This window comes from Lontra canadensis, unplaced genomic scaffold (genome assembly GCF_010015895.1).
Source record: "Lontra canadensis isolate GAN:19392208 unplaced genomic scaffold, GSC_riverotter_1.0 scaffold61, whole genome shotgun sequence".
NCBI lineage: Eukaryota > Metazoa > Chordata > Mammalia > Carnivora > Mustelidae > Lontra > Lontra canadensis.
The window spans coordinates 10,238,694-10,248,134 of NW_022631055.1; positions in this window are offsets into that span (position 1 = coordinate 10,238,694).

Sequence of the window (9,441 nt, forward strand, 5' to 3'; positions counted from 1 at the left end):
GCCTATGTCTTAAAAAAAAAAAAAAAAAAAGTCTGCTTTTCACCCAACTGGACTGATTTCTTGACTGATCTTCAATTTGAAAAAATACTCTCAGGCACAGCTCACGGGCATCCACTGGAATTCTCTTTGGAGGAACCTTAGGAGGGCTGCGGGGAGTTAGAATGTTCTCTGGGTAAATGACCCCCATGCCCATAGTGCCTGGCATAATCCGCATGAGGCAATAAATCTCCCCAGGCAGATCAGTGAGTCAAGTTCCTGATTACTGAATCTTATTGTCTTCCAACCCTACCCAGAAAGGAAGAGAGCCTCTGAGATTTTCATTCCCGGGTGTCCAAATTTCTCCAGGTTTGTCCAAAACAATTGCCGAGACACCAAATACCTGTAGAGCCTTTAGCAACTGGCTCATGCCACTGGGCCTTTATCTCCAACATGAGGGGACTCAGTCACATAATCAGGTTCTATTTTCATTTATGTTCTCTGATGTATTCATTTTCCTAGGCAACCAAGAGAGGAAGGTAAAGGTGAAATCAACAAGATCAGTTGTAGGGGGCATCTGTTGCTCTGAGCTGTCCAGCTTCCTGTCCCCTTTCAGGGAATATTACCTCCCTATTCTCTGGACACCTGTCCCACCTCCATTCATATGGGTTTTAGTGGAGACAGACAATGGACCAAGCCGGGACAAAAGTACCTCAGGCCATAACAGTTGACTGGGGGTGGACAGGACACCAAGAAGGGCCAATCAGGAGTCTGGTGTGGGCTTTTATATGGGGAGAGGGCCCCTAACGAGATCACAGAGGCTTGAGCAGTCTGCTGCTATGTCTCCTTTCCCTGTTAACTGCAGTTTTTCTTAGCTTCACCATAGCCCTGTGAGAGGGGGTACCATTGCTCTTCTTCAGAGATCAGGAAAGAGAGATTTGGAAGCTTAAGAAACCTGTTCAGGATCACACAAAAATGGATTTCGATACTGTTCAAACCTGTCTTGACTCCAAACCTTCTTAACCCATCCATTGTGCTGCCCCTCTAAGAACTTGGGTTAGAGGAATAGAATTGTAGTCGGTTGATTGAGAAATCTCCACTCAGCGGGGCCTTAACATGACAATCTTGTACCAACTTCTATCAGATTTCCCTTTTCCCTTCCATCTTAAGACCCTAGATGAATCTCATAGCTTTAGTGAGACTTTTTGTATTAGAAGTCCACTCAGGGGGCACCTGGGTGTCTCAGTGGGTTGAGCCTCTGCCTTTGGCTCAGGTCATGATCTCAGGGTACTGGGATCAAGCCCCACATGGGGCTCTCTGCTCATCGAGGAGCCTGCTTCCCCGCCCACCCCCCACCCCCCCCACCCCCCCACCTCTGCCTGCCTAGTTGTGATCTCTGTCTCTCTCTCCATGTCAAATTAATAAATAAAATCTTTAAAAAAAAAAATAAAAGAAGAAGAAGTCCACTCTGGCTCATTAAGAACTCCCATCTCATTTCTGGTTTACATCACTTACACCCCTTTCCTATCATCCAGGCTTGGGATTCAGTTTCTGCTCTGGGGATTTGGAGGGGGGAAGGGCCTCAATCACCCTTCAATCCTCCAATCACTGCAGCCAGTTTCAGGGTGGGGAGGTGTTTGTGTGTGTGTGGATGTGTCTGGTGTCCAGGGAAGGGAGTCATGTGTTGGGTCTAGGAGACTTCCCTCTTCCTTTTCAAGGTCAAACTTCTCTAGTATTCGGGCGTGGTAGGGCAAGAGGGGAATAAGGGTAATTGGTCTTTACTGAATATCCTATGGTTTGAACCCCTCTTTGTGGTTGTTGACACTTGACTGAGTGTGGTTTGTGTCCAGTTACTGGTTTCTGATAGTAGGAAGTTCAGCTCAGCCCTTGTTGGAACTCCTTGCCTCCAGCTATTGGGGTACACTTTGCCTGTCAGGCAGCCCCTCCTGAAAAAGTCTTCCCAATGGTTGCAGTATAGACTGCCCATGGCAGAACAGTGAGACTACTTATTGCCTGAACAGAGGTTAATTGTGGAATAAGACGCCTGTCTCTTTTCTCTCAGGGCCCTCCAAATTTTCTTAGAGCATCTGCTTCACTTGACTTTGAGAAGTATGTTAGTTACTTACTGCTGCATAACAAATTACCCTAGAACTTAGTGGCTTAAAATAATAAACCTTTATTACATCATAGTTTCTGTGGGCCAGGAATTAGGAAGCAGTTTAGCTGGGTGGTTCTGGTTCAGAGTTTCTTACAAACAGAAGTCAAGATGTTGGCTGGAGCTGAAGTCATCTGAAGGTCTGGTTGGAGCTGGAAGACCCACTTCCAAGCTCACTCACGTGGATATTTGCAGAAGGACTCAGTTCTTTGTCCCATGGACCTTTCATGGGGCTACTTACAACATGGTAGCGTGCTTTGCCTATAATAAGTGATCCAAGATGGAAACCAGAATGTCTTTTATGACCTAGTCTTAGAGATGATATACCACCATGTCTTCCATATTCTGTTGGTCATATGGACCAAAACTGATGCACTGTGGGAGGGGACTATTCAGGATCCCATGATAGAGGTCAGTGCGAGCCATTTGGAGTCTGGCTATCACAGCAGCTAAGGGAAAATCCTCTCTACTGAACGCTACTCAATTGATAAACTTCCTCCAACCCTGACCCCCAACTGCTTTTCTTAAATATTGGGAATTTGGTCTTACTGGGATGCTGGTAGGGGTAATAGGGTCTGTTCTCTGCTTAGATGTCTGATAGACACATAAACCTGGTATCACTAAGAATAAAATATTGATCTTTCCTCCAAAACATGTATCTCCCACAGTTTCACTTCTATCAGTATATGGCAACTCCATCTTTCCAGTTGCTGTGGCCAGAAAATCTTGGAGTCCTCCTTTATTCCTCTGTTTCTCTTCTACCTCTGTCAGATCCATCAGCAAATCCTGTTAATTGCACCTTGAAAATATATGTAAATTCCAGCTGCCTCTCCCTACTTCTACTACCACCAATCAGGCCCCAGGCACCTTCCTTTATTACTTGGGTTACCAATATGCTTGGTCTCCTTGCTTCTACACTTTCCTCCCTCCGGTTTTCTTCTTTTCTTTTTTTAAAAGATTTTATTTATTTATTTGAGAGAGAATGAGAGAGAGCACATGAGAGGGGGGAGGGTCAGAGCAAAAAGCAGATTTCCTGCTGAGCAGGGAGCCGTTATGGGACTCATTCCGGGGACTCCAGAATCATGGCCTGAGTCGAAGGCAGCCACTTAACTGACTGAGCCACCCATGCGCCCCAGTCTAGTTGTTTAAAGAAATACCAAGTGGAATATGATTTAAAGAAAAACAATCAGGGGTACTTGGGTGGCTCATTGGGCTAAAGCCTCTGCCTTTGTGCTCAGGTCATGATCTCAAGGTCCTGGGATAGAGCCCCCATCAGGCTTCCCCGCCCCCCACCCCACCCCACCCCACACCTGCCTCTCTGCCTACTTGTGATCTCTATCAAATAAAAAAATAAAATCTTAATAAAAAAAAAAGAAAGAAAAACAATCATATTTTTACAATTGGGCTCCTTATGCATTAATCTTCAGTTTTTATTCATCAGCATTTAGTCTAATCTCGACTTCTTGGCTTCCCCACCAGAGCCAGAGCCAATAACCTTCAGTCAGACTTTTGGAAGTAGCCATGATCAGGTTGGCTCAGGACTTCAGGCCAGGTTAACTGCCAAAACTGCAGGATGACTTCCCTCATCCCCATGGCCTCTGCTCGAACAGAAGAGCCTGACATTTCTTAGACCCTGCTGCACAGCATGGAAATTTCCAGCCTCATTCACCCCCTCCCTTGGCTTCTATCATAGCTATAGCTCAGCTATCCCCATCCACTTCTTCCCTCATCCAGCATCTGGAGAGCTCAGGGCTCCTCCATCTATTCATCCCCATAAGCAGGAGGTGAATGAGGAATATTATACCCACGAAGCCTTTTTTTTAAGTTGCTTGACCTTCCAAGATAGGGCTTATCCTATTTCTAATTATAAACCCCAGTGATAGGATTTGCACATTCTACACTTCTACTCTGCACCCCAGGTCCCTGAGCAATATTCTCAAATCAGTCAGTGGTTTCTATTCCATTTATAAACCAACTTCCAACACATGTACTTTCTCCTAAAGGGACCAAATCCACTTTCCCAGAATACATTTCAGAACACAAGAAGACAAACCATAACAAAGCTTTACAAACAATGGTAATTTGGGTACTTTCAGAACTCTTGAGTCTACAATGTGCCTAAGCATCCTTTATACATTATTTTGTTTAATGCTGTCAATAATTCAGTGTGGTAGGTTTCATTACCCTACAGATGGAGAATTTGAGGCTCAGAGAGGTTACTTAATTTGCCCCAGGTCAGGAGGTAGAGGTGGATCTCAAAAGAGCCCATGTTCTCATTCCACCTCCAAATGCCGGAGTGCTCCTCCCTCCTTCCCAACTTCATCCTGCAATTCTTAGTGAACCTTATGTCTGTCCCAATTTCCCTATGATAAGCAGGCCTCTGGAGGCTTAGAGGTGGGCCCTAATTTCTTGGTGCCTTCACAGAGCCACCACAGATCTGAGAGCTGGTCCTCAGGGTACTGATTTTTATCAATTCACTGATGGATAAACACATTGGGAAGCATAAGTCACACAATAATGAAGTGATAAAGCCAAATACTAATTTCTTAATTAACATACAAATACACTCATACTAGCAATATGATAGTATACTAATACCTCAATATACTCAGAAATTAAATATTAATACACAGAAATTTTTTAAAGATTGCATTTATTTTATTTTTTTAAAAGATTTCATTTATTTATTTGATAGAGATCACAAGTAGGCAGAGAGGCAGGCAGAGAGAAGGGGAAGCAGGCTCCCCACTGAGCAGAGAGCACGATGCAGGGCTTGATCCCAGAACCCTGAGATCATAATCTGAGCTGAAGGCAGAGGCTTTAACCCACTGAGCCACCCAGTTGCCTCTCATTTATTTTTTTGACAAGAGATCACAAGTAGGCAGAGAGGCCGGCAGAGAGAGAGGGGGAAGCAGGCTCCCTGCTGAGGAGAGAGGCCAGTGTTGGCCTGGATCCTAGGACCTGGAGATCATGACCTGAGTCAAAGGCAGAGGCTTAACTCACTGAGCCACCCAGGCAGCCCTGCACTGAGAAATTCTAAGAGAGCTAGAATGTTAAGTGGGAAGTCATAATGAATATGTTAGGAGAGCAAGCTTAACTTAATAACCAACACAGGATACTTAGAAATACTGTCTTGGGTGCGGGTGGCTCAGTCCTTAAGTGTCTACCTTTGGCTCAGGTCATGATCCCAGAGTCCTGGGATTGATTCCCAGATCAGGCTCCCTGCTCAGTGGGAAGCCTGCTTCTACCTCTCCTAATCCCTCTGCTTGTGTTCCCTCTCGCTGTGTCTCACTCTGTCAAATAAATAAAATCTTACAAAAAAAAAAAAAAAAGAAAGAAAGAAAGAAAGAAAGAAAGAAAGAAAGAAAGAAAGACATATTGTCCCTCTGGACAGAACTGATACACTCGGACATGTTTTCTTTCTTTCTTTTTTGAAAAATTTTATTTATTTATTTAAGAGAGAGAGCATGGGGGGAGGGGCAGAGGGAGAAGGAGAAGCAGACTCCCCCTGAGCACCGAACCAGATGTGGGGCTCAATCCCAAGACCCTGAGATCATGACCTGAGCCAGAGGCAGACGCTTAACCAACTGAGCCACCCAGGCGCCCCAACTTGGACATATTTTCATCTGTTGACTGTTCTTGTTCTAGACTGCAGACTCCTCTCTTTTTAGTTATGACTTTATATTGGATGGGTCACAATGAACTTTACAGATTACAGTTAATTACAGTTTTCGTTCCCTGGAGGAAATTTAGAAAACACCACAAATGCATACCCGGCACATTTCGTAACGATCTCCAAGGGAGATTTTAAAAAAGTTTTTTATTATGGCAACTCTCAAACACATAAACCTAGAGGGAATCCCTATATCCCCATAATCATGGGGCTTCATCATTTTATCAAGGTCTTGCTGCCTTTCTTTCTTTCTTTTTTTCTTTTTTCTCATTTATCCTACTCTCTCCCTAACACACATGATTTTCCTCCTTAGCATTCCCCCCTCTTTTTATAAGGAATCCCTAAGGCCAACATGGGGCTCATACTCATATCACAGAAGTCAAGAGTCACAGGTTCTACCAGCTGAGCCAGCCAGACACCCCTCCTCCAGAGTATTTTAAAACAAATCTCGAAATCTTACCTCTAAATTCAGGTGCGATACACTGTTTGAAATTTACTCTATGAACTGAATACAGATGTCCTAATGTTCAACTGTGGTCATGCCTCCTCTGCCCACCACACTGGGTCCATGTGAGGTCAAAATAAGATGCTGGATATGAAAGCATGTGGTTCTGGAAGTTGGCTGCATATCCCATTCTCTGGGGAGAGATTTTCAAAACCAAATCCCTGGGCGCTGCCCCAGACTTATCAATCAGGTGTTTGCGCATGGAAGCCAGGCATATGTGGGCCCCAAGCCTTCCAGACTATTCAACTGCGGCTCGTTGGGAGGCCAGAATCTGTAAGTTGCCACTGGAAAGTAGTTGGCTACTTAGTGTTAGAGCTCCCGTCCCCTTCTGTGCTCTAGGGTCTGCTTGGAGAACTGGGGTGCAGGGGAGTCGTGGGGTGGGGAGCGTGTTGGGAAGGAATGGGGCAGGGGCTGGGGTAGGGCTGGCTTAACTGCCACTCTAAGGCTGGTGCTGGATTAATCCCAAGTCCTAACCCAGACCTCTGAGGAGGGACAAATGGTCTACTTGGCTTTAGCAGGGCTGATGTTAGGCCTTGCTTTGGGGTGGTTTTATTTTTTTTATTTTTTTTATTTTTTTAAGATTTTATTTATTTATTTGACAGACAGAGATCACAAGTAGGCAGAGAAGCAGGCAGAGAGAGGAAGGGAAGCAGGCTCCCTGCTGAGCAGAGAGCCCGATGTGGGACTCGATCCCAGGATCCTGGGATCATGACCCGAGCCGAAGGCAGAGGCTTTAACCCACTGAGCCACCCAGGCACCCGCTTTGGGGTGGTTTTAAATGGAATGGCAAGGTTTAGTAGAGAAGGGCAGGAGACGGAGGAAAGGATGGGGCCGAGAGGCTGACCTGGAGCCTCTGGCATCGGGTGGGGTAGAGGCATCAGGCTTCAAGTTGCTCCTAGGTGGAGGCACCTGCTTGGCTTTGAAGATAAAAACCAGAGGAATCATTTGGAACTGCTGGAATGCACAACTCACATTGTCTATCCATCCTCCCACCCTGGGGGTGTATAGCCATAGATCATGGGAGATGATTCTCTGGAGAAAAAGAGAATATTAAGCAGCTGAAAGATGGTGGGTCAAGACCTGCCCCAACTATCAGAAGATGCTTCTACGTGTGTGTAGGGTGGTGTGGGAAGAGGACATGGCTCCTTTTTCTCTTTCCTTGAACACCCTCAAGACCTAACTGTGTCGAACTGTATATGAACCCTGTACTTCTGGAAAGCAGCTACAGTCAAGAAATCCCCTCACCATTTTGTGTCCCCTCTCACCCCATTTTGAGTTCAGAGAAATGGCTAACTTCAAAAGACTATCCTGCTCTAGAATATTCTGAGATAAGACCCACTTTTGCCCTTCCTCAGTGACTCAGATAAAACCATCTCCATCCTTCTTCATGATGACTCCCTTGTTTACCTGTCTATGTAACTAACCTGGCCCCCTTCCTTTTTTTTTTCTTCTCTTTTTTAAATTTAAGATTTTATTTATTTATTTGAGAAAGAGAGAGAACATGGGGGAAGGGCAAAGAGAGAGAGAGAAGCAGGCTCCCTGCTAAGCAGGAAGTCCGATGTGAGGCTCAATCCCAGGACCCTGAGATCATGACTTGAGCTGAAGGCAGATGCTTAACCCACTGAGCCACCCTGGTGCCCCCCTACTTCCTTCTCTTTGATATGTTCCTCACTAATTAGCATTCTCCCTATTGCAATAATCTGAACAAAATCATCTGCTTTATTGTCCTGTGTATTTTGTCACACCTTCTCCTTTATTCCCCTTTTCTTCATCACAGTGAATTTTACAATGAGGTCTGCTAAGACACTCTATCCAAAATCCAGTAACACAGCAAACTGAATGTATTTAATGCCTCTGAACTGTCTACTTAAAAATGGTTAAAAAGGTAAGTTTGATTTTTTTTTTTGGTAAGTTTGATTTTATGTATATCATACCACAATGAAACAATTCCAGCTGACAGGGAAACATAATGAAGATAATTTTATTCAAAACAATTGGAACTCCTACTATGTGCTGGGTGATGGGTTAGGGAATGGGGAAGTGGGTGAGGCCTGGGATAGGAAATGAGTAAGATCTGCTTCCTGTGGTCCAGGAGCTTCCAACCTTGCCAGGGAAACAAACACATAATCTGTTAATTGAGCTACATAATTCAGGTTGACACACATTGTAATAGACATGTGTACAGCTGATTTGAGTCAGGTTGAAGGGCTTTGAATGCTAAACTAAGACGTTTGGATTTTACCTTATGGTAATTGGGATCCACGAATTGTTTTAAAGCTACGGTATGATATGAATAGATTCATTGCAATTTCTTTCTTTCTTTTTTTTTTTTTAAAAGATTTTATTTATTTATTTGACAGAGATCACAAGTAGGCAGATAGGCAGGCAGGGGATGGGGGGAAGCAGGCATCCTGCTGAGCAGAGAGCCAGACTCGGGGCTCTATCCCAGGACCCTGAGACCACGACCCGAACTGAAGGCAGAGGCTTAACCCACTGAGCCACCCAGGTGCCTGATTCATTGCAATTTCTTATGTCATATCACTAAACATCTACTTTATGCAGAGTGTGTAAATTGATAGGTGGTTGTGACAATTAATTAGTAAATTAATTAATTAATTTAAACTGTATTTTTTTTAGATTTTATTTATTTGTTTGACAGAGAGAGACACAGCTTGAGAGGGAGCACAAGCAAGGGGAGTGGGAGAGAGAGAGGGAGAAGCAGGCTTCCTGCTGAGCAGGGAGCCCCATGTGGGGCTTGATCCCAGGATCCTGGGATCATGACCCAAGCTAAAGGCAGAGGCTTAAGGACTGAGCCACCCAGGCACCCCAAACTGTATTTTTAAGTAACCTCTACATCCAATGTGGGGGGCTTGAACTCAGAACCCTGATATCAAGAGTCACATACTCCCTCCCACTGAGCCAGGTGCCTGGATGGTTGTGAGAGTTTTCATTTCCTAGTTATTTATTTATTAATTTTTAAGATTTTAATTTATTTATTTGACAGCAAGAGTGGGAGCACCACCAGGGGGAGTGTGAGAGGGAGAAGCAGGCTTCACACCCAGCAGGGAGCCAGATTTGGGACCTGATCCCAGGATTCTGGGATCATGACTTGAGCCTAAGGCAGAAGCTTAA